Raw genomic sequence first — 24462 nt, 5'->3', positions numbered from 1 at the left:
TCTAGCTACCCCAAATTTGTATCCACAAAGAACAAGACTTTGCAGTATCCATCTGCTTGAAAGAATGGATACATACCTAGTAGAAGTTTGCATCCTTTAACATATTCCAAATTGACCATACATTCAGGGATGGCCAGGCTCTATATTAGCAAGAGCTCTGTGGCTTTCTGCACTTCTCCGCTATTGTACAAGAGAAATGACTTTCAGAATACCCATCTTATTTCAGTCAGGAATGGAAGTAGAGGTTTTTCAAGGCAGACAAATGAGTCAGCCACTTGTTCCAAATAAATGGAAATGGTGTTCCAAGTTTCCTAGACAGCTTTAAAAACTACATAAAGCAATTCAGCTGCTTAATATATTGTGTTCTACACCTCACATTTAAGAGGACACAGGATCACATGCTTTTTATTCCAGATAAGTTGTTTTACCTATAGCAGTCCATCTCATTTTGTCTGTGTACTTGACATACATGCTACTCATCTTCCTTGTGCCATTCCCAAGAATAAAAATAACACTCTTCAGAGTAAAGAGCAGCAGCTGAGGTTCTCAGACTGCCACGGGTATTCTAAATAATACTGAACTAAGTGCCTTAATGTCCGTGATTGCATTTGACCATTTGTATAACAAGGATGTTAATATTTTGCTTTCTGAGGAGGAATGTTGTAAACCTAAATTAATATATCAATGACAAAAGAGGCATGAGTTACAACTTTAGCTGTACAGTAAAACAGAACATCTATGCAGATAAATAATTATAAGGAGATATATAAAACTATAAAAATAATTTCTTTACTGCAAACCTTGCCTTAACAAGAAACATAACTCCTTCCTCCCTCAAGAAAGCTGAATACACTGACTCATGTCTTTGTTTAAGTGTCATGGTAAATTTGTTCTTTTATAACGTGTAGTAGTTTAGCTTTGAACTTTTGATTTTTGGGAAAGGCAGAGTGGAAAAATGTTTTCATGGGAGAGGAGTGCACATTCCAGAGCTGTCGACTGTTACTCATTTATGAGAGAGGGAGAAAAACTACTTAGGTTTTAGTTGATGCAATTTGTTGTTGTCTGATACTTTGTGATAAACCAAAAAGTTTACACTGTACAGTAAAATTTCAATTTTTCTCCCATTTTTCCAACTTCTGCTTGTTCAAAACTCTGAACAAGTTTGAAGCTGACTACCATTGAGGAGAGAAAAATTAGCTTTGTACAAATAGAAATAGTGATCCTTTGTAATATACAAGGTAGTCCAAAGAGAAAATAACTCAGTTTACTGTGAATTATAGAGCTACACATAAGCATGACGTGGAAATGCAGACAATATTACTCATAAAAATAAACCAAAACAAAATGTGAGCCCTTCATGGTGTCTTTGTAACGTGAGCAACAGTTTTAAACACAATTTCCCCTGTGCTCTTTCATGTTTATTTGATGTATTAACATTTGATTACATTAAAAAATATTAAAATAGGAAAATAAAATAAACTTCATATGGCTTATTTATTCAAGTAAAAGTAAGACAAATTTTTCTGCTGTCCTGCGTATTTTGAAGTGTATTAACATACATGTTTTCATCCCTTCTTCTAGAAAGAGACGAAAACGCAGATTGTCAGAATCCTTCAGATTTGATACGGAGCACTGTTATGATCTCTTCATTACTGGATGCTGAGTCTGGATATCAGAACTGGTACAGTGAAGTACTCCCCTATTAAGCTGAGGTAATTTTTTTCCTGATAATTTGTTTAAAGCATTACAAAAGATGCCCTCCCATCCCCCTATTCCCTGCCAACAAAAACATTATACTGCACAATATAGCATCAGTTGACATGAAAGACATGAGAACTGATGCTTGTGCTAACAGACAGGGAGATTCACGCCCCATTTATTAATATACATTTAACAAGAACGTATGTTTTAGGATGACCACACTAAACTGGGTTTGGAAAGCAATTGCAAGTGTCAGCTCCTTTCCCTTCATAGAGGGAATAGTGACATGATGGATACAACATCCTGGATTCATGGCCTGTTAAAAGACGACTGTACAACCATTATGGTTATGTCAGAGACTGCATTCTTTACTGCATTGGCATTAAGAGCTAAAGTCATTGAGGATAGAGAGCATAATTAATGAAAAAGTCTAATGCTGAAACAAGGCAATTAACAAGTCTTTCAGAGTTTCATTTCCTGGGGAAAATTATTGCCATTGAAAAGCATCTATCTCATCAAAAATCTTAACAGACAAAAGCTAGAAACTGCATGAAAATACCAGCCCCAAGCCAGTGATGAGGAGAAAACTTCTCCATTCAGAAAGCCAGAAAACGTCAGGGTATTATTCTGAGGGAGGAAGGATTTGCTGAGGACATCAACTGCTTTTCAGACACACATTGAGATAAGTTTCTGCTTAGTGGGATGGGCATCCATACAGTGGGTTATTTCATAAATACTATTCACTCAGCATGAAAAACTGCATTTATGAAAACCTACCAGTCACTAGTTAATAGTGTCATGTTTTCCCTCAAGAACAGAACTGCACACAGTGCAGACCTGATGCAGTCAGAGTATGTTACAGGAATGTGCAACTTAAGATGCAGGTGGGAAGGCAGTCAGTTGTAGAATTGTATTCCAAAAAAAAAAAGCAGGTGGTTCTGAGGCTGGCCACGGGCACATAAGGATGCGGAGAAGCAATTAAGTTCAGAACTAAGGTACATAGAAAAAATTTTCAGAATCTAATGTATCCCCTTCTTTCCTGGTATATAAGTAATCAACATACTGTCAGTTTTCTGTCCATTGCCTTAAATAGATTGCCCACATTTCACCATATATAAATCTTAAAGAATCTGCAGTTTTAATTTGTAGCTCCCTTTTCTCCCCAACTAAAAAAGCTTCTAGAAATACATACCAATACAGCTGAATCAGAAAAACATGGTTAAAGAATTAATTGCGTTAATAAGATTTAAATGGGTTGTCGTATAGTCACCATTGCAGACAAGAGGAAAAGAAAAAAAAATACAGAAACAGGTGCATAGGACGATCAGCTAGGAGATAGATATATTAATACTAGTATATCTAACAAAGCTGCCTCATGCTCCACATTTGCTTTCAAGGTAATGGAATTTGTTACAGAGCAGTACCCAACACAGCACAAAATTCTTTGAGGTCATTTAAAGCCTGCCTGTTAAACAAACTTTACACCGATTCCTCCCCCCCCCCCCCAAGGAGTTATAATGTGACGTGTATACTTTCAGCAATTTTTGTCCTATCAGTCTCCTAAATGATCATTTTGAACCACTGAGAAATGGTCTTCCTAAAACCAGAACTCTTGTTTCAATACCTTTCTGTTATTACTATTCCTTGTTACATTTCACCTTCCAGTCAGGGTTTGCTGCAACAGTTTCTTTTGATGCAAGTCCACTGTACAGTACCTTGGATCTCAGCTAGGATGCACAGTATGTCAAGTGAACAGTAAAAAAACAATAGAGCTCAACTTTCCCAAAGTAGATTGAATCAGGAGTTTTGAGGATAATCAAAACCGTATTTTTACTAGCAAGCAGAGAAAATAAGTCATTGAAGCTATATAAGTATTCTCATGCCCACATTGCACTTTGTTATAAAAAGAATCTCACACCCAGGAACACAAAAATTCTTGCTGTGGAATACTGAATAATTGTGGAACAAATAAATGGAAGAATACACTGATCTTTACATGAGAAGTGTGTCATAAAAAGGATCTCAGTAAAACAAGCTGAATCTTCAGGCTTTTATAAACTTCTTATGACTTAGCAGACCTTAGAAAACTTGAAGGACTTTGTGCAGAGCAATATTACTTGCAGGAGAAGTATTTATTGCTTATGTTTAAGTGAAATTTACGTATGATTTCACATACAGATACATGAAGGCATGCAAGTGCATATATATTTTTAGCAGTCTGTTGCTAAGTATTTTGGACCAAGTCTTTAGTAATGCCAATAGATAGGACCCCATCAATTTGATATTTTATGTCAGCAGTTTATTCTACATGTGAGAATACATCTGTATAAATGCAATAGTGTATTTCTTATAGATTTTATTTATGTGGTGTGTCTTTACAGGACTTGTGTCTAGACCCAGTCTGGACTTAGACTGCTGTCACTGACAGCTGAATATAAATCCTTGTATGTTTCCTCTCTTTAAACTTTTTTTTTTTATTATATTGGTTTTCTTTTCTTTTCCCTGCTAACTACAAAGGCAAATTTATCAATGTAAGTGGAAGTTATCAGAACAGCAGCCAACTTAGAACACAGAGTCAATAGCAATGATTCATGGCTTTTTTTTTTTTTTTTTTTTTTTACAGTTTGTTGTGAGTTTTTTAATGCTCATAGCCCATATAGGCAAAAAACTATTTCCCATAGTGAGAGATGGAAATACTGCTCACCCCTTTGTAGCATATAAAGCTGAGAAATGAAATTGAAGTGATTTAGTCAAAACTAAATGCTTTCCTCATCTCAGAAAGATAGTACTGTGCAATTCAACCAAATTGTGGCTACCTAAAAAATGGAAGAATTTGTTCACCTATGCCTGAAATCACACATTTTTAAGTTGTTCTAACCACAGTGTAGGCACAGCTAAATGGAATGATTTCACCATACTGAGTTATTTCCCACGTTCCTTTGTTACTCCAGTAATGTCAAAAAATGCAGGAACTGGGAAGTCATATGATCCATAGGAAAGACAATATTGTGGTTTCTAAGAAAAATATTTGTTACCAAGCAAGCTATTTTGATTTATTAAATGATAGCTTCCCATCATAGTGTTTTTTAATGTGGTGCTTGAAACCACAATGGTTAAAGCCAGGACCTTATTTGTTTAAAGGCATCAAACTAGTGTTTTTCTTAATAGAAATATCAGTTCACGACAATGCCAGGTTCATAGACGCTCATCCAGGAATAAAATCTTGAAAAATTATTTTTTCCTAGAGTATCCATTAAGCCAGTGCAGGCACCGTGTCTCACTGCTAGTCTTCTAACATTAGATTTATAGGATGTTATAATTAACAACAGGTGATGAACAGCACTACACGCACAGCAAGCAAAGTGAAAAGACTGGCAGCTCAAGAGCCACTTGTGAATCACCAGAACTTTTCCCTGGATAAACTCAGTAGTAATCCTGGTAGTTTTTCTGGCAGTTGTTTTTTGGGGGGGTTTTGGTCGGTTTTTGGTTTTGGTTTTTTTGTTGTTGTTGTTGTTTTTTAAATTCTACCACCACCGCCACCCTCTTTCTCCTTTTTCATGTCAAAGATTAGGGACCATCTGTCTATTTTACAATTATGTAGCTTTTCCACTTCTATGTTTACCTATAAAATGAGACAAATTATGCTTCGCAACTCACAGAGGACTTCTTGGAGGATTACAGACAAGTCCACACACAAAGTTTTAAAGTTATGCAGATTTTTAAGAGACACTTGGGTCTCCATTATTCCAGTGCTCTCAAACTCATATTCCACAAATAACACAAAGGAAAAGAGAAGGTTCAAAACATATACAGCCTCCACATCCATTTTAAGAAAAGCTGTTCTTCACCTTAAGACTGAAGAGGAGGGATGAGTACACTGAAAAACATGAATCAGCAAAACAAAAAAAGTTATATTTATATAAAAATATTAAAATGTTATAAAAATACATGAGTTTTCATTTGCATAGTTAAGCAAATACCATTCTTTTTAGGTTTTTTCTTCTGTTGTGAGCAAATAAGTGAGGCAAGGTATGTTGGGAAAGGCAAAGGTTTTGTTTAACCAAGTGAAAACGGACTTGTATCCCAAAAATACTAATAGATCTAGCTTTTATGAATGATTTCAAATGTACTAACCTGATGTGATCATGATATTCATGAGTTAATAACATGTCATCAATCACATAATGATTATAACAAAGGAATATTTTTTTTAATAAAAAATGACCTGTGTTTTGGATAATTGGCTACATATCCTCATTGATAGAGGTAAATACTTTAAATGCATTAACTGGTAGGAAGATGTCAATAGACAATAGGAATGTTCAGAAAAAAAGAAAAATCAGTATTTGTACTATAGAAAGGATTGGAGATTTTGTATGGATACATTCCACACACTTGCCAATATAATTCCCCAAGTTTCTCTACAAATAACTCTGATACATGAAATTAATATCTACTAAAGCCCTTTTAGGGTGTTTCTTCCCTCCTTTTATTCTCCTCACCCCAAAATACACTTAAATCAGTAACCTTAAAGTTCTTAGCATTACTATGTTAGAGAGCAGTGACTGTTATTCCAGCTTTATGTTACTCCAGCTTTATGTTATCAAGCTGCCAACAGGAACATATGGTGCTAAAAGTTTGAGTTCTTTAGAGTGTAGTGAGCTAACATTCTCTGAGAACTCTTTTCACATTGACTGTGGAAAAAACATGTTAGGAAACATTTTTTCCTGAGCTTATGTGATCACTATAGGCATAGACTGGATTATTACCTGAGAGAACCTAGACTGTGGTTACACTATATAGGTTTACATATAACAACACATACACGTGCACTTCTATAATGGAAAGTGATCAGTTTTAACATGTGTCTTTTGCTTGCAATTTCACAATTGGACAACTTATCTCAAATCCTCTGGTGAATGTTAAGTTGTATGTTTACTCAGCACAACCCAAACCAGTACTAATTTTTTAGATAACATTGTGTTAACTTAATTGTTAATTGGAGTCTCAGCTGATTTTATTAAACTGCTTTATTGTGTAGCGGTGACTATAAAGTGAGATGGTTGCAATGATGAATTTATCCTGCTTGTTGCAGAGTTTGCACTTCATTAAAATTCACATAGCAGTGGTTATCTATAGCCGAGACACAAAGTTGCCCAGGGGAACACTTGTTACTCTGGGTAATTAATCAGAGGTGATGGGAAATTTTTCTTAGTGTTCTTGATAATCTCTAGAGCATCATCCAACTGTGAAATTTTGGCCTCACTGAAGTGGAAAGCAAGTTTCATCAGTAACTAGATTATGCCAAGACATTTCTCACAAAGCACTTAACGACCTGGTGTCATCTGGCAAAGTTTCTCTGTGCAGTCTTTTTTCAGAGAAATAGTTCATTTCTATGAAATATTTCATATGCATACATAACAAGTCCCTTGTTTTGGTAGTCATAGGCACATTTTGAGGAAGGTTCTACATATTTTTTAGGGTAAATACATTTTTAAAGGGCTTGAATCTATACTCAAAGTGTCTCAGTGAACTTGAAATCACATCATCAATAGGAAATTTGTGGTTTTGCATGGGCAGGGAGAAAATACATAAGACTGTCAAAATGCTTGGAGATTCAAGCACATAGCTTGAAACAGCCTGAAGACTTCCACTTTGTAAAATGAGGCTAACCTCAAAGATAATTTTTTTATTTAAAAACAAAACAATAATTAAAAAAAAAGAGAACCACGCCGTCAGGTGCCCAAATTTAGAGATGTGTTACTTAAAATAATCATCACTTTTAAACAAAAAACTTCATCCAGTAACATTTTATTTTTACGATGACTGGATTTTAAAATTTGTGCATGTAGAGATGAAACAGAGGTATGTTTTTCTTATTGAAGTGCTTCAGGATAGTTAAACTTTTTAAAAATTCCTACTAATTTTGTGCAGCAAAAGACTGAAAATATTTCCAATCCAAAAGAATTCCAACCCAAAGAACTATTCAAATATCCAAGCACAAAATAGAGCCAGGTTTCTTAGAAAAAGTTTAGTGATTTAGACAAATATTAAACTGAGTTGAAACCAACTCAACAGTTCTCTTTCCTCTATTCAGCTCTTTCAGGTGTGACTTTCTTAATACTGAGTCTAAGAGATTAATTAGCACTTATTTCACATTTTTATCAACTGTACATTATGTTAGCTGTCCTTGTCCTAGAAACAATATTTCTCCCAGCTACATCTATTTAAAACAATATTATTTTAAGAGATATAAAATATACAAAATAATTGAATCATGAAAAGTTATGGCATATGGGACAGAAGTTTACAGGCTAAATTAAAATTTGACTGATTTTTTTATTTAAGCATTGCTACAACATATAAAAGTGCTGAACACAGATATTGATGGACAGGTTTACACAAGCTCAAAGAGAGCTGCAAGCTTCCTATTCCTTTATTTGATTGACCCCTGGCTCACAGCGAACGTGTCTTGATTAAGAACGTACTGTGTTATTGCTGAATGCTTTTGTTTTGAGTGCATCGTACTAGTTTCACTGTAGCAGGAGCTAACTGAATGCTTATTTTCTCAAATTACTTAATAGCATCATGAATTCTAGCATGGACATTTCAAAAGGTTTATTTCTCATTGTGATGACTAACTCAAGTTCTCCATAATAGATTCACAAAGGGATTAGCAGTTTTATGAGTTTAGTGAAAGTAACTAGCTCTCAGCATTAATTGCAGTCTTGAAAGTCTATCATAAACAAGTCATTGCAATGTCTCGGATCTGAGAGAGAACCCTTCTTTACAGATAGACACTTAGATGGATGTCATTTCTTAACACTGTTTCTTCTAAGTAAAAGTTAATGCTGGTGTTTTGCTTTTAAACTTACAGAGTAATTTGTAAAACAAGACATTTCTGGGGCCAAGTTACTACATGTGCCAGGGTCTACAATTCAATGCAGGACTTAGATGCAGGATTTGTACCCAAATTATTCAGGCACATAACTTCCACTGAATAGGAGTCAGGCCACCCACTGCTTGTGTAAGTCTGAGTACAAGTTTTATTTGTGTGCCTCAATTCCTGCTCGTGAAAACACACTCATGATACACTCCCTAACATAGGGGTTAGGATGATAAAGTGATTACTTTTTGTGAAGTAATGACATGCTGAAGACTGTTTAGCAATACTCGTTGAACTCAAGGATAGAGCTATACAAATTCTGTCTAAGGAACTTATACATTTGCTACTTAACTGTAAAAGACATTCACATTGCTTTACCTGATCCGTTTACATGTCCTACAGTGCTGATTCAAAGCAGCTACAGGTACCTCAGCGGAGTGACTGAGGTTAAAGTGATTTTTTTTTTTTTTTTCATGTAATGCTTAATTCTGTCACCAGTGTGAATGCTTAATTATCACCAGTGTGAAAGGTGTCTGCTGATATTTCATCTTTGATTTGTCAAACTGAATGTTTTATTTATGCAAGTGTACACATTTGCATGTACACATGTTCATATATAAAAGTTTCTTTTTGAGGAAAAGCACAGTAAAACATTTCAAGTAAAATCAAAAGTCATATAGAAACAATACAAACTATGCTGTATTTGGGCTATCAGAATAAGGGATAGGAAAGATGAAGGCTCTTTGCATAAGTAAATTATCCTTTTAGGTGAACGGCACAACACAAATCCCATAAAATTTACAATTCAGGAAGAATATCCTCTATGTTTCTGTTCTCTTATTAAATTAATACTACCAAGTCTGCTAAAGACACAGGTGGTGTCTGTTTGCCTTTAACTCACATCCATAGAGATATTGGGACACTTGCTGTCATTATATCAGGAAAAATCTGTGGTAGGAGAAATAAAGGAATTCAAAACATCAAGACTTTTCAAAGATTATTATCCAAACTTTACAGGTTTACTTGCAGAGAATTACTGATACCAGACCACCAGAGACTTAAATATGACTGCCCCCAAAACTCTGCACACATACACTGTAGAAACCAGCTGTAACTATTCATGTTTGCCTCAGCTTAGCTCCACACCTAGCATGTCACAATTCTGGAAAGTAAAACAGATTATAGGAAAGGTCAGAATTTGTTGAGCCTCAGGGCTGATGGATTAAAAGTAATAATTATTAATATTATTTCTTTTAAAATAAATCATTCCCAATTTACAATATTTTGGAAATTAGTAAGGAGAAAAAAAAGCAGCTAGAGAGATCTGGATTATTCATAGACTTAGACAAGTTAAAGATGGAAAATAATTAGATCATCCAGCCCATTTTCCTGCCAACGCAGTATTGTTCCCTGCAGTACATTTTCTAATGCTTAGTTTTTAAAGTCCCTTGAGAAGGGAGATTCCAGCATTTCCTTTGGACACATCCTGGCACACTCAGACAGGGAGGTTTTTCCTCCCTCTGTTCAGCCAAGCATTTCCTGTCTCTTCTTATTTCCTCTTCCACTCAAGAATTCTTCCTCCTTTTTAGTGCCAGGGCCCTTCAGGAATCCAGAGGGGACACTCTGCCAACAGGAACAGATATTCCCGGAATAGGATATGCCACAATATGGAAATCCATAGTAGACAATTTTAGGAGAACATTCTAGTAGCCTCCTTTTGTGTACTGCTTTTTGTGTGCCAGATGGGAAGAACACATCCGAAAGATTCTTAGCCACCTTTGAACATTTTTAATATGATAATTCTTCAGTGTGAACTTCAGGGGGAGTATCTGTTAAAGCTAACACTTGACTGCCTCAGATCAGGTTAGAATGACTGCTGAAAGAACATCCTGCAATGAACAATAAATTCGCTCTATACCATGTGACTACTGATTTGTCCTTTTAAATAAGTGGACATAAGAAAGAGGCCTGAAGAAAGAGCAAAAAACTATGGAGATGTTCTTGACCCAGTGGTGACTCAATACAAAATTAACCATCAGTGCTGTATGAATGTACTCAGGACAGTATCACATATAGGTACAATATTCACATGCAACAATTACAGTCATGCTAGAGATGCAGTAGCCCACACCAACTCATTTTAAGTGGTTCTGTTACTGACAGAGCGGTTGTTGGAAAGGATTTATTACCATTCATGAGGCTGTGTGCAAACTCAGCATCATGAAATCCTTGTGTGCTTGCAAAAAGATCCCTCTGCAGTTCCTGCAAAAGCTGTGGTTCATAAGAAACCACAGGCCAAATATGGCCCGAGTGTTTTCAGACATCTGAAGAGTCAAGTCAAGACAGAATTTAAGCGTGGTTTGCTAAGTGGAAGTGTTAACCTTGTCAGATTGAGTTATATAGCCTCCTAACATGTCCAAGTCTGCTACCTTGATGAAAACATTGTACTATAGGTCATGATAAATATCATTCTTGATCTAGAAGTTTAGCTTTGCCTTTTTGCCATTCCAGAGCATTCAGGAATACTTTCTTAGAAGAAAAACAAATGTTAAATATCTTTTTGTTCTTCAAATTTGAGCAGGTGGACTTAGTCGTTGCTCTTGCAAAACAGCTTGCAGCAGGGAAGGATTAAGTTTCCATTACCTAATTCAAGAGACTGGCCAAATATAAAACAAAAACGATGAAAGAATTTGGTTGTAATTCTGTCTGTCTCTTTGAAGGGATAGAAATATTCTTGGATGTGTCCTTTGTTTTGACACATTTATATCAATTACAAATGGAAGGGCAAAGTTGGAGTATTATTTCCTCCAAACTGCCTCAGCTCCAATTTCTTCTAGTACCGTCTGTGACAGAATCCCTTAGACAGCAAAGGAGGTTTCTCTTTTAACGTAATTGTTCTTGAACCTGTTCTCCAGAAGAGAAAAGGGAATAGTTCTACAACTAATTTTGTAAATATCTATAACTTGTAAATTATACAAGGCATTGTAATTTTACTAAATTTTTTGTTCTTTAGAAAAAAAGTACAGCAACAATAAGTGCATCAGTACCTTATTTCAATTACAATTCAGAATGTTAAATCAGTGTCTTCCTTTTCCTTTATATTTTACTCTGTCTTGAGTGCTGCTTCAGCATTAATTTGAAGAGTGAAAGCTAATAAATGAGAGGAAAGACAAGCAAACCTGGAGTGAAAAACCATGCTAAAGATTAGATCGTTATCTATTGCTTTAATTAAAAGAACTTTAAGAACATTCAAAAAGGAGAAAAGCAGAACAAAAATCCTGTGAAATGCAAGATGTGTGTCTTGAACTACAGAAAGCTGGTTGATCATCAGTTGACAGCCAATTTATATATTTAAAGATATGTAAGCCTTAAAAAAAAAAAAAAAGGCCTTTTTTAATTGTGACATGAGTAAAAAAATATATATACTTGTTGCTTCTAAGAGAGGGAAAAATCATCTGGAATATTTGGCAGTGCCAAACACAGGAGCATTCACAAATTAGCAACACAGTAATTGTTGGTCAAACCAGTACACAATGCTTCCTGCTTTCAGTGATGCAGCCCCCTGGGAAGGGGCAGTAAATGTACCCATTGGGTACATCCGTGCTGCTTCATTTGGCAGTAAATTCAGGCTTTCCATGAATTCTTTCCCACTAGCCTGTGGAAAAGCAGTTCCTGGGCAGGCACTGGAAATCTTGTCCCATTTGAGTGGGGCAAGCTTCATCTATGTCACAGAGTCTCTATTTCTGACAAATGATAAGGTATCCTAAACTAAAGTTTAATCTATACCGTGACAGGCAGTCAAGTAAAGAACAACCATGCACTTCTGTTGAAGGTTATGTTTACGCATAGGATTGCAGTTTGGGCAAGCCTCCTGATAGAGTTTGAGGTAGCTTCAGGGTGAAGCTAGCACAATAATACTGCAAGGTCTTTAAGATCTACTCAATATTCTCCATGAGCGATGCTTTGTCATAAATTTAAAAGGAGAATACATTATATTGAATCAGTCACAGTAACTGGGAAAAATAAAAAAAAAGAATACCCTTTTCCTTAGAGCAATGCATGTAAGTCACCTTCTGTAATATTTCTATCTATTCAGTCAAATGCAGAGTCAATCAGAAAACTTACTAAGAGAAACACAATTCCCCCAAAAAGTCAGAGGGGAAAGAAATCAGATTTGAGGGCGTTTTCTTCTCTATAAGCACCAAAACAGTCAGATATTTGTCTGAGCTTGTGCAAGGTGCATAAAATTGGAAAGAAGAGGATTTTTAGGGACTTATACCACTTCTCCACCCATCCACAAAAAGCAAAATCTCCTTTTTTTTCCTAGTTCTAGTGCATTCTGCTCACAGAGATCAAACAACTCATGTATCTGCTCATTTAGGAAATCATCATCAGAAAAAAAACAAAAAACAAAAGCCAAAAAAATAGACACCACACACCCCCAAACACACCATGATGAGAGTTTGGCAGGTATAAAACAGAGATATGGGTGAGCAATATAGCATTGCTTACAGCTAGCTGATTTGCACCCTAGCACATCCAAAAATAGATGAAGCCTGTTTAATGAGCCAATGCATCACCTCTTAGAACACGGGAGGAACATTTTTTTTGAGGTACATTTCCTGTTTTCCTCTCATTATCCTTTAGACTGGAGAGGAGTGGTGCTTCCTCCTCTAGTTTGGACAGATAATTCTGCAGCCTAAGCTACTATTTTGATAAAATCAGAGGAAGAAAAAGCTTCCTAAGTCCAAATTCCCATGAATAAGCACATCAGGCATCTTAACATATACTTTGCAACAGCTTCCAAGCTCATTCATGGCATTGCCTTGAAACAGTCCAGTGAAGAGGAGGAAATCAAGTAAATATAATAAACTGTAATTTGTTTTTAATTTTTTTTTTACATCTAAAATAACTTCTTTATAATGCAATTATGTTGTTCCTGGAAAGTCATACTGCAGAGCCAAATTACGAGCTGGTTCATTCCTTTTCCAGCCAGCAAAAGAATCTCTATTCACCAGCCAGAACACTTGCAACGCAAATGCTCTCTAATTCAGTTGTGAGCAACTTCAGGAACTTCATGATTCTGTATTCACATGTGTGCCAACCACCTTCTTTAATAAACCTTGGGGATTTTACATTGAACAGAGCAATTGAAAGTCTCTGTGGTTCAGCAGTTGCTAGTATGTGTCTGCCAACGCAAGCCGGCTTGACATAAAGCATTTCCATTTAAGCTTCAGTTGATCTTCCATGCCCATTATTTCTTAGCTGCTGCCTCATCCCAGCTCCTTTAGCTGCTCTACATCATGGAAACCAACTCACTAGAAGTGCAATTTGTGGCAAGCAGGAGAGGCTATGAAAGCTGATGAAAACCTCACTATTCATCCCGTCCACTGCAGCACCAGCTCAGCCCAAACAGCTTCCTTAGGTATTTTAGCAACGGTAAGACCACAGCTCTCCCAGTTCTCTATACAGCAACACAAACCACCATCACTCTTTGGGTGTAAAACGATTGACGATGGCACCTAACTGTGAGGAGCAGAGGGCACCTTTTGATTGTGGAGGTCATAGTCAAGTCCTCTAAAAAAAAAAAGGAAAAAAAAAAATCCAGTGACTTTTTAACTTCCACACAAAGCAAACATAGAATTACTTGCTAATAACACCTGGTCTCCCTTCTCTGTCAGATCTGACACTTAAGCTCTGCCAGCCACCTAACAGTTGCTAAAATAAATATGCAGTGCAACTAGTGAGTACTGTTCCCACTTCTGCTCCACCCCTTATTTATGCTGTCAAGACAGTTTCTTCAAAAGGAAGAGGAAAAGAAACCCTGTAGCATTTTTGACAGAGAAGGAGGACCTCAATTTTGTATCTGCTTTCATTAATTTACCAAAGCTTACACAGTACATAGTAATATTGCACAATGATTTTGACATGAGTGATAGTATTCAGTTTAACACAATCAGTCTCTGCAGAATGAAGTAATTTCCCCAGATACCAGTGTGTCTGATTGCATGATGTTCCGCCTCCCTCTTTGTGTTGTCTAACACAAGCACTCCACTTGTTCATCAGGAGGACATATTTATCAGATACACTGCTTTCACTTTTTTAAGAGTATTTTGAGACATGAATTGTCTAAAAAGCATAAAGAAATAAAAGCATACAGACCTGAACTCCAAACCTGTTCTCATGCAACTAAGTTGTCATCTTTCTTTCCTTCCTTTTTAAACCATCTTGGATTTATCCTATAATTTCATGTCAAAGATTTATAGTTGTCATGTATTTTGGAGATAGGATATATGGTTTCTTAAAGCAGGTTCCCACCTCTGTGTTAAGGTCTACTGAACATTTCAAATGAAGTGTTTCTTTTAAACTGTGTGTAAATTCATATGTGATAGTCCATATTTGTTTTATTGTTTTAGTAGGGGAACTCAGATTCTGCTTTTCTTATGAGCTTCTAATGGAAAGATTCCAATGCAGAAACACAGCTAAAGCAGCAACAAGAAGGCTTTATTATTTTGTAGTTTATTTCCCACAGTTAATTCCTTAGCCAATTTATCTGATTTCTGAGTGATTTCACAGGTCACTGGACTTGCCAGCACATTTTTGCTTTGAGTCACTTCCTTGCCAGACCAAAAGAAAAAGTCTTCAGAGGGAACAAGCTTGTCTTTTTGTCTTTCTGCCTCCACTGCTGAGTACAAGACAGGGCAGGAAGTAATTATAAGAGGCAATAAAAGGACCATACGTACTTTTTTTTTTGCACACATGTACTATATTCTATGGAGATAATTTAATGCATGGAATTCTAGGAAACATTTCAAAAGCAATAATACTTGGCTCTTCTGTCATGGATCAATACTTCATGGCACTTTAAAAGTATAATAAGAAAGCAACCTCTGAGCTGAAGGGCTTTATATTCTAAACTAGATCCTCTAGTCCTCCATCAGATGCCAATGTGATTCACAAACCTGTCAACCCACCCTTGAAAGTGAGGATAAGCCTTTTTGCATTTAAAACAAAATATTCTTTACCAGAAACTCAGGTAATTTCTCATTATAAATGTAGCCAAAAATAGGACAGCACAGCTCCCACTGTGACAAGTGCTCCCTGAGAGAAGGCAATAGTCTTCTTCATAATGTTAGAGGTACAGGACAATGGTATCAACAAAATTTGTTGGGACATCATTCACAGGTTTCTACATATATGAACCTTTGAAAATGTTAGCATTTATTTCATTCTATCCAGACTTATTTTGCTCTGCTCATGAAACAGACTGGTTTATTGGCATCAATAACATCTTAAATTTATCAAAGCATTAATCTATGGTGAGTTTAAATGCTAACTCAAATAGGGTGTTTACATGGGGTCTTTGCACAATGTTTATGAGATGAAGTTTGAAGAAAACCCCAGACATGATCTGTTTCTGTTTTGTACCACAAAGATTGCAGTGTAGCTAGGATACATACTTCAGTGAGTCACATCTTGGGGAAAAAAAGAAAAAAAAAAAAGATAAATGGCTAAAAAGGCAATAATAGTAGGATATCTGAGCTAGCAGACTTGTTTGTAGTCCTGTTTGCAATCACTTCTAGTCCATGTCTAGGATGTTTCTTTAGCTACCTAACTGAAAAAAGAAAAAAACCAAACCACACCCAACCAAAACCAGTCACTTCTCTTGATGACATTACATCCATAACAAAAGCAAAAAGCAACAGAATATTGCTGTCCTGTATTCAGCAGAGTTAAGGCTATACAACTGAGACTCCAGAAGGACAGGCATTTGTCATTTCAGCCTTTAGCTGATAAATAGCCCTTAATATTTACTTTATTTCAGATTTTGGACTTCCTTGCAACCATAATGAACACCTACAAGTGCTTTAGTCTTGCAAGATACGTAGGATTAGACCAGCTTCCCCTGATATGAAACTGGAATTGAAAGGGTCTAATTCCCTAGTGTGCTAATGCTTATGTACTTACAGTAGCAGAAGTAGAGAAGATAAACACCAACAATTCTAGTGGTATCATTATACATCTAAAGTGGTTTCATTTGCCCAGATGTATTCATTACACATTCATATATAAACACCAAAGAAAAAAAGGAGAAAAGGTTGCTGTAAGTCATGAAATGCAAATCATTTGACAAAATTAAGGCTCTTGTCTTCAAAATCTTTCCCTTGCGACCCTAATTTTTCACTTCATCTCTACTTTTTGGTCAAGGTAAGAATGGTGTAGGAGGTCACAGTCCAATGCCTCTAAAGCAGAGGAGTAGGCTAGGTCCTACAAGTAACTTACTGGCAGTATTTGTCTCTGAATGTCTCTTGCTCCCCTAAATACATTCCCATAGTTGGAAGATGTTGAGTTGAGACTTCATCTTTTGTCACAAGAAACAGCGCCTTTACTCATCTCCTCTACCTCAAGGCAAGTGTTTCCTGCCTTGTAGAGGTTGAATCAGAAACAGGACCAAAATAATCCTTACATGAAGCAACCCTTTTAAACATGTGTTAATAGAACAGATGTTTCACAGAATCACTAAGGTTGGAAAGGACCTTCAAGATCGTCAAGTCCAACCATTAACTCAACGCCACCATGTTCCCTAAACCATGTCCTGAAGCGCCACATCCACACGTTTTTTGAACACTTCCAGACATGGTGACTCCACCACCTCCCTGGGCAGCCTGTTCCAATGTTTGACCACCCTCTCAGTGAAAAAATTTTTCCTACTATCCAATCTAAGCCTCCCCTGGCACAACTTGAGGCCATTTCCTCTCGTCCTATCACTAGTTACTTGGGAGAAGAGACCAACACCCACGTTGCCACAACCCTCTTTCAGGTAGTTGTAGAGAGCAATAAGGTCTCCCCTCAGCCTCCTCTTCTCCAGACTGAACAATCCCAGTTCCCTCAACCACTCCTCATAAGACTTGTGCTCCAGCCCCCTCACCAGCTTCGTTGCCCTTCTCTGGACACGCTCCAGCACCTCAACATCCCTCTTGTAGTGAGGGGCCCAAAACTGAACACAGTATTCAAGGTGCAGCCTCACCAGTGCCGAGTACAGGGGCACGATCACTTCCTACTCCTGCTGGCCACACTATTCCTGATACAAGCCAGGACTCTATTGGCCTTCTTGGCCACCTGGGCACACTGCTGGCTCATGTTCAGCTCAGGTCCCTTTCTGCCAGGCAGCTCTCCAGCCACTCCTCCCCAAGCCTGTAGCATTGCATGGGGTTGTTGTGACCGAAGTGCAGGACCCAGCACTTGGCCTTATTAAACCTCATACAGTTGGCCTCTGCCCATCGATCCAGCCTGTCCAGATCCCTCTGCAGAGCCCTCCTACCCTCCAGCAGATCAACACTCCCACCCAACTTGGTGTCATCTGCAAACTTACTGAGGGAGCACTCGATCCCCTCATCCAGATCATTGATAAAGACATTGAACAAGACCGGCCCCAGAACCAAGCCCTGGGGAACACCGCTTGTGACCAGCCGCCAGCCGGATTTAACGCTGTTCAGCACAACTCTCTGGGCTCGGCTCTCCAGCCAGTTCTTTACCCAGTGAAGAGTAAACCTGTCTAAGCCACGAGCCACCAGCTTCTCCAGGAGAATGCTGTGGGAGATGCTGTCAAAGGCTTTACTAAAGTCCACGTAGATAACATCCACAGCTTTTCCCTCATCCACTAGGCGGGTCATCTGGTCATAGAAGGAGATCAGGTTGGTCAAGCAGGACCTGCCTTTCATGAACCCATGCTGGCTGGGCCTGATCCCTTGGTTGTCCTGCACGTGCCCTGTGAGCACTCTCAAGATGAACCGCCTCATGATCTTCCCTGGTACGGAGGTCAGGCTGACAGGTCTGTAGTTCCCAGGATCCTCCTTATGGTCTTTCTTGTAGATGGGCATCACACTGGCAAGCCTCCAGTCGTCTGGGACCTCCCCTGTTAACCAGGGCTGCTGATAAATGATGGAAAGTGGCTTGCAGCTTGGTTTGCTGCATCCATCGCATTTGCAAGCATATACTGTCACCTTTTCAAAGTCACCAGCAATTTATTTTGAAACAGAAGCAAAGGGAAAGATACCCAACAAGTCATCTGATTTATTGCAGTAACCCTCTTATTATATGCAGTGTTAAAGTGATCATATGGTTGGCTGTAAAAATGCTAAGTATTTCAATTCAGTGGAAAGTTTTAAAGGAAGAAGTGATACATGTATGCTTTTGTAATTACATCAATATGTTAAAAAAAACAACAGTTTTTTAAAAAGTGCTAAATCACTGTATAGCATACGAAAGCTAAACCATGAGCTTACTTTAGAGAGAAAAGTGAAAAGATCTATCTTCCAGCCCAGATAGCAAAAAATTTTGGCACCTCTGAAGATCTGGAATGCTTCTACATGTAGGTGTGATCCAAAACAGTATACACACATTTCCAACAGCAAGATCTGTAATTCCTCACCATCCTACCAAAAATGCTGAAGGCGGCTGATAGTTTGTATGCTGCCTTGGCTGAGCCTGTGTGTTCACTGTGCCAGATACCAGTCCTAGTGTTTTCAGCCTTCTACATGTATTGCAGGACTTTGTATCCAAGAAGTCCCTAATGCTATTGTAGACGATGTTATTCTTGAGAAGTACTACATGCAGGGCTTACCTTTATTTTTATTTATTTATTTTTAATAGAAAGCAATGTTTATCTCAGTATGATGTTTCCTTGTCTATCCATCTATTCCTCCCCCTCCCCTGAATAGATTTTGAGCTTGCTCAATTTGAAACTCATCTTGAAAGAGGTCTAGATTCTAGAAGAAAATTATATCCTTGCACAAGCTCCTGAAAAATCAGTGGGCAGAGACACAACTTGGCATCCTCACAGAGGGAAAGGCAGACAAGATTCATCTGTTAGTCATTCAGTTTGGCCTCAGGAAAGTAAAGAATGCAAATCCAGAAGAAATCAAAATTCATTGGTTTTGCTGCTCACATAGCAACTTGGACAATCCAGTTGGGTGATACAGTAAAGGAACCATTTGGAATCCAGTCCTGCTCCCTCATTATTGATTGAGGTAGGAAGACAACCTCAATGGAAATACAGTGGGACAGTACAGCTTAGGAGCTTCCTCTATTATTCTCTGACACCACATCTACCAAACATCAGTTTGTTGGGGTTTTTGTGTTTGGTTGGTTGGTTTGGGGTTTTTTTTGTTATTTAAACTGTCACAGGACAGCTACATGTTCCAGAATAATGGACTGTTCTTTAGGGAATATCTGCTTTATAAGGCTCTCCCACAAGGACCCAGTTTAGACTTAATGATACTGCATAGCAATGGTAAAGACATAATTCAGTTTCAGCAAGCATTCCACTCCAGGGTCATCTGCACAGGAAGAAAAATGGAATTAACTACATCACTTTTCATTGCCCTAACTTGTAAAATCATGCCAGGATTCTCTTGTTGTCTCAGACTACAACTGTTAGGCTGTCATCTAAAGGCAACTTCCATTAACAAAGCAGACATTTTTCTGGTTAGACCCTAGAATGAGCAAAGGAAAGGTGGGAAAGGGTATTAGGGATTGGCTGGTCTTAAGGGAAAAAATTCTAGGAATAGTCTAGTTTGAAACAGCAGACAGGGAAAGGAGTTCATATTCCATTTTGAAACTACCTTTTGCTAAAATCACTGGCTCACAAACTAGCCACTTGGATGTTACATTGGTTTTGAGCATGACAGAAGTATTCACCAGCTTCAGTCCACTAGTTAACTTAGTTCTGACTCTGGTTTCATCTTTCCTTGATTAAAAGGATACAATAACATACAGCAACTTGTGTCCTATGGGGAAAGGAGAAGCGTTCAAAACTGCTTAAGTGATCTGAACATTTATTTCCAAAACTTTTTCTATAGGTCTATTACATTCTGTGTAAATACTATGACAAAATATGAATCCTGATCATAAAAAATCCTAGCTAGAAAAAAGTGAAAGATTTTTTTTCCCTTCATGCATACTGGATTGTTACCTCCTACTGTTAAAGTGTTTGTAATCATAATTTTACTCAAGTTGGGTTCCGTCTTGAGCGTGTTCACTGTTAGTTGTTTCTGATATTTGGTGTTCAAAATATGAGCTGTCCTTATAGCATACATTTATTTCCAAGGTATTCTCTTCTTGACTCAGTGAGAGAATGCTTAGTCTCTCACTTGAAGGGCCAGAAGTTGCCATTACAGGTTTAAAAGGCTGCTTTCAGCTGGATTCAGCTGGAACTGGCTCCTACAAAGAACACACCCACCAAACACATCTGTTGAGCAAAGAAGCCTAAAGGCGGACAAAGAATTCAGGTGAACATTTCTGAAATTTTTTAATTTTTTTCCCACCACCCACCCCCTTAGTATTTGACTATCAACTAGTCTAAGTCAGATGGGGACGAGGTGGGGAGAGAGGTATTGGAAAAACAGGGCAACCTATTCAGAGAGACAGACTTACCAGGCTAGCTGAATGAAAAAGTAGGTTGCCATGTTAAGGACACCACTGAACATGGCATACCCCACATATAGCAACATTCCTGTCTACCTTCCCTTCCTATGCACTGTCTGCATCCAGCCTCAGTGCCATATGTGCCCCACTGAATTGGTTAGTGGGAACAGTAATTATTGAGATCCTCTTGATTTTTTGTTCTTCTGCAGTGCACATACTAGCACCTAGTCCTTCCACTGCTCACTTATCTTCAGCAATGAGATTCAGCTATTTTTTCACATGCAAAGTCCTTTGAATATTGTCCCCATCCTCATCATAGCAAATTAGGGACACATATTGCCTGGTTACAAGTCCAATGTTAAGATAAACACAGAATTTGTGGAAGAATGACCTGATGTTTTGCCTTTTTTAAAGCAGAATGAGTCCTTTCCGCTGCTCATTTGGGTTTTTTCCTGCACATCCTTCCATTCAGTAACACATTCTAATCTGCAAGACAACTTAAAGTATTTGGATGTGGAATGAACCAGATGACAGAAAAACAGACCAACCATTATATCCCACTGAAAGGAAGATAGATGCCAGTATCATGCCATTGTCCAGCAAGATGACTGTGTATGAAATTTACTTGAAAGAACAGGCAAAGGAGTCATCACTGTTGCCAAAGAAAGACTTGCCAGAAGTGTGCTATACAGGTTGCAGAAACCTCAAAGTTTATCATGCAATTTACTATATTTACTACAATTAAAATACCAGATTCTATGGGTTGGTTTTTTTATTCAGTTCTTCTCATACATCTTAGGGATTAAGGAAAATGAATTAGTAACAGAATGCCTTATAAAATAGTAAAATATCCTTTAAAATGTTAAAGCGCACAAATTTGGAAATAAACAAAAAATCTCCAGAGAGTTTAGCCAGACTGCAGGAAAAAGATGAAGTGGTCGTCAGAGTGTCATAAGCAGTATTGACTCTTAAAACAGTATGTACTTCTTCTTTTAATACAATGGCAGAGTCGCTTCTGTCTTACCTTTGTGGTTTAGAATCTAAACTATGTCCACTGCAGCCGTACTTGAAGCTTTGTAATTTTCAAACATTTGTATTAATTCCTTATGGTTTTACTAAAATATTAAAACCATCCAAATAGAGCCCTATTTACCACTTCGCCTTCAAGATAAGCAAAGCTCCTTTTTTAAGTAGGAGTGTTAAGATGAACAGAGGCAAGTACAGACACCTTTCACAATATCCACAAGTGCTTTCCTACCTGAGGTTATTTTCAAGAACATGATCTCAAGTCCATACAGCAATATTAAGAGGATGAAAAACAGGAACAGGGAACTACACTCTTTAAACTAGCTCTTTAAAAATAGAGACATTGTAATTATGAATGTTTTATTCCTCATCACAGTATATGTTGTTATTAAATTCAAATGAGAAAAGGAAGGAGGCAGGCAGCATCAAATTCAGGCATTTCAAGAGTCTTTGGTGCAATATGGCTCTTCATATTTTCTAAATTCACCTCTATAGGCCAGAAAAACATGGGAAACACCAGGTAGATTACTTTGCCCATAGGTTGGTAAAAAAGACCCCTCAGAGTAGGAACACAAGCTGCTTTTCTTCCCAGCCCTGGGGAAGTGACAGACATAGCAAGTCAGCACCCTGTGCTCCATCTTCTACAGTCACTTGACGAGGTGGCACTGGTAATGTTTGTGAAGTTCATAAGCCATGAAAATTTATAAAGCTGCTCGTCATTTTCAAAGCTATTGTTTTAACCTCTTCAATAACCATTGCACTTGGGTTACATTTAATTCATATTTTTCAGGGTTATTTCAAGACTTCCTGAAATATGAGATTCATAAGCAGATTTACTAAATAAAATGTAAAATTCTAATGTAATACCCTGATTCCAGGAGTTGGGGAGTTAAGCAATTCCTTTGTAACATCTCTGCCTTCATTTTATTAAAAAATACGGGGGGGGGGGAAACTGTATGCATGTATGGTTATGGAGAACAGGAGAGTTGGCAAATGAATTCAGAAATTATTAAATGCTCTCCCTGGTGCACTCCCCCGCCAATCCAGAACTGTATAGGGGCCTAAAGATACAAAGCAGGGGGTTTAAACTCTCAACATTTTTAAAAACAAAATAATTTCAGATAACTTTGAAGACTTTTTTTTAAACTCAAGCAAATACTTTTTTTTGTTGTTCCCTTTAATTCATACGTATCTAAGTCCCTAGCAACTAAAGAAGTTAATTTCACAGGCACAGACATATAGTGTATATCTCCAAGTATTAAAAGAAAATCTTTCCTCAATTAGTGTTTTTTTACCAAACTGTGGTATGGCAGAAAATGTTATCAGCATGAATCTTTAAAACCATTTTTTCTATACATATGCACTCATAATTACTTTTTCCCCAAAAGAATTACACTTAAATAACAAATACAAACTCACTTCAAAGCCTTAGCATTCCTTCTGGTTTAGAAATTCCTATTTGTATTCTCACTGTCTCTTTGAAAGTGATGAAGAAGAAAAAAAGTTATTAAAAAAATATAGCAGGAATCAAGAGCACTTACCACAAAGAAGAAGATGTAGCAAGCTGCAGCCAGCTCCAAAATGGCCCCTCTAGGATTGTAGCTGCTTGGCTCTACCAATAACGAGAAGAAAGCCACAAACAAGCACAACAGAGAGATGGCAATAACCTACCATAGAAAATCAGCTGCGGGAAGGGTTAAGTAAGGCCAGGTGTACCTCATTACAAGGGCTTAGGTTTGCACTGAAGGAGTTATCAAGTGTTTTCTATCACCACAATACTATAAGTTTCTTCCTGCATCTTTGTTTTTCATGAGCTGTTTTTGTTTTTACATTCAGTATCAAGAGCACTTTTTTATTGATTTTTAAATGCTGTACAAGTTCCAGGTCATTAAATACTTTTAAAGCTAGCTAATAACTAAACAAGCTACTATAAAGTCCTGGAAAATAGCTGAAAATTATCTCCTAAGACAAAGCTGAGTGTTAGGTCTAATTCCATGTAGGAGTCAGGGCACTTGCACATAGAGAAATGACTAGCAGGTCAGCTAGGAAATGATCTTCCAGTGCTTTGGCTAGGTTGTGGTATCTACCCATCTACCCAAACACTGTAGTAAACATAAGATGATTTCTCTCTCAGCAAAAATAAGGAATAAATACTTTTGAGTTTATTTTTGAAAGACAGGACTAGATAAATGTATTTGCATGGGCATTGTGAATAAATGTCTCAGGTTATTTTACAAAAAGTTGTATCAGGGAATAAAATGAGACTCAGCTGCAACATGCACAACTTTTGACTGAACCTGCAATCCTGAAAAACACCACTGAGCTGCTACCTGAGCATGGGAGGACCTAAACTTAGTAGATGTCTTACTTCTAGAACTTTTGCCTGTGATGGGGCCACTTGACTAGTAGAATATGAAAAACAA

Source organism: Phaethon aethereus (genome assembly GCF_964289735.1).
Source record: "Phaethon aethereus genome assembly, chromosome: 1".
Lineage (NCBI taxonomy): Eukaryota > Metazoa > Chordata > Aves > Phaethontiformes > Phaethontidae > Phaethon > Phaethon aethereus.
The sequence above is the reverse complement of the archived record's forward strand: the minus strand, read 5'-3'. Positions refer to the sequence as shown.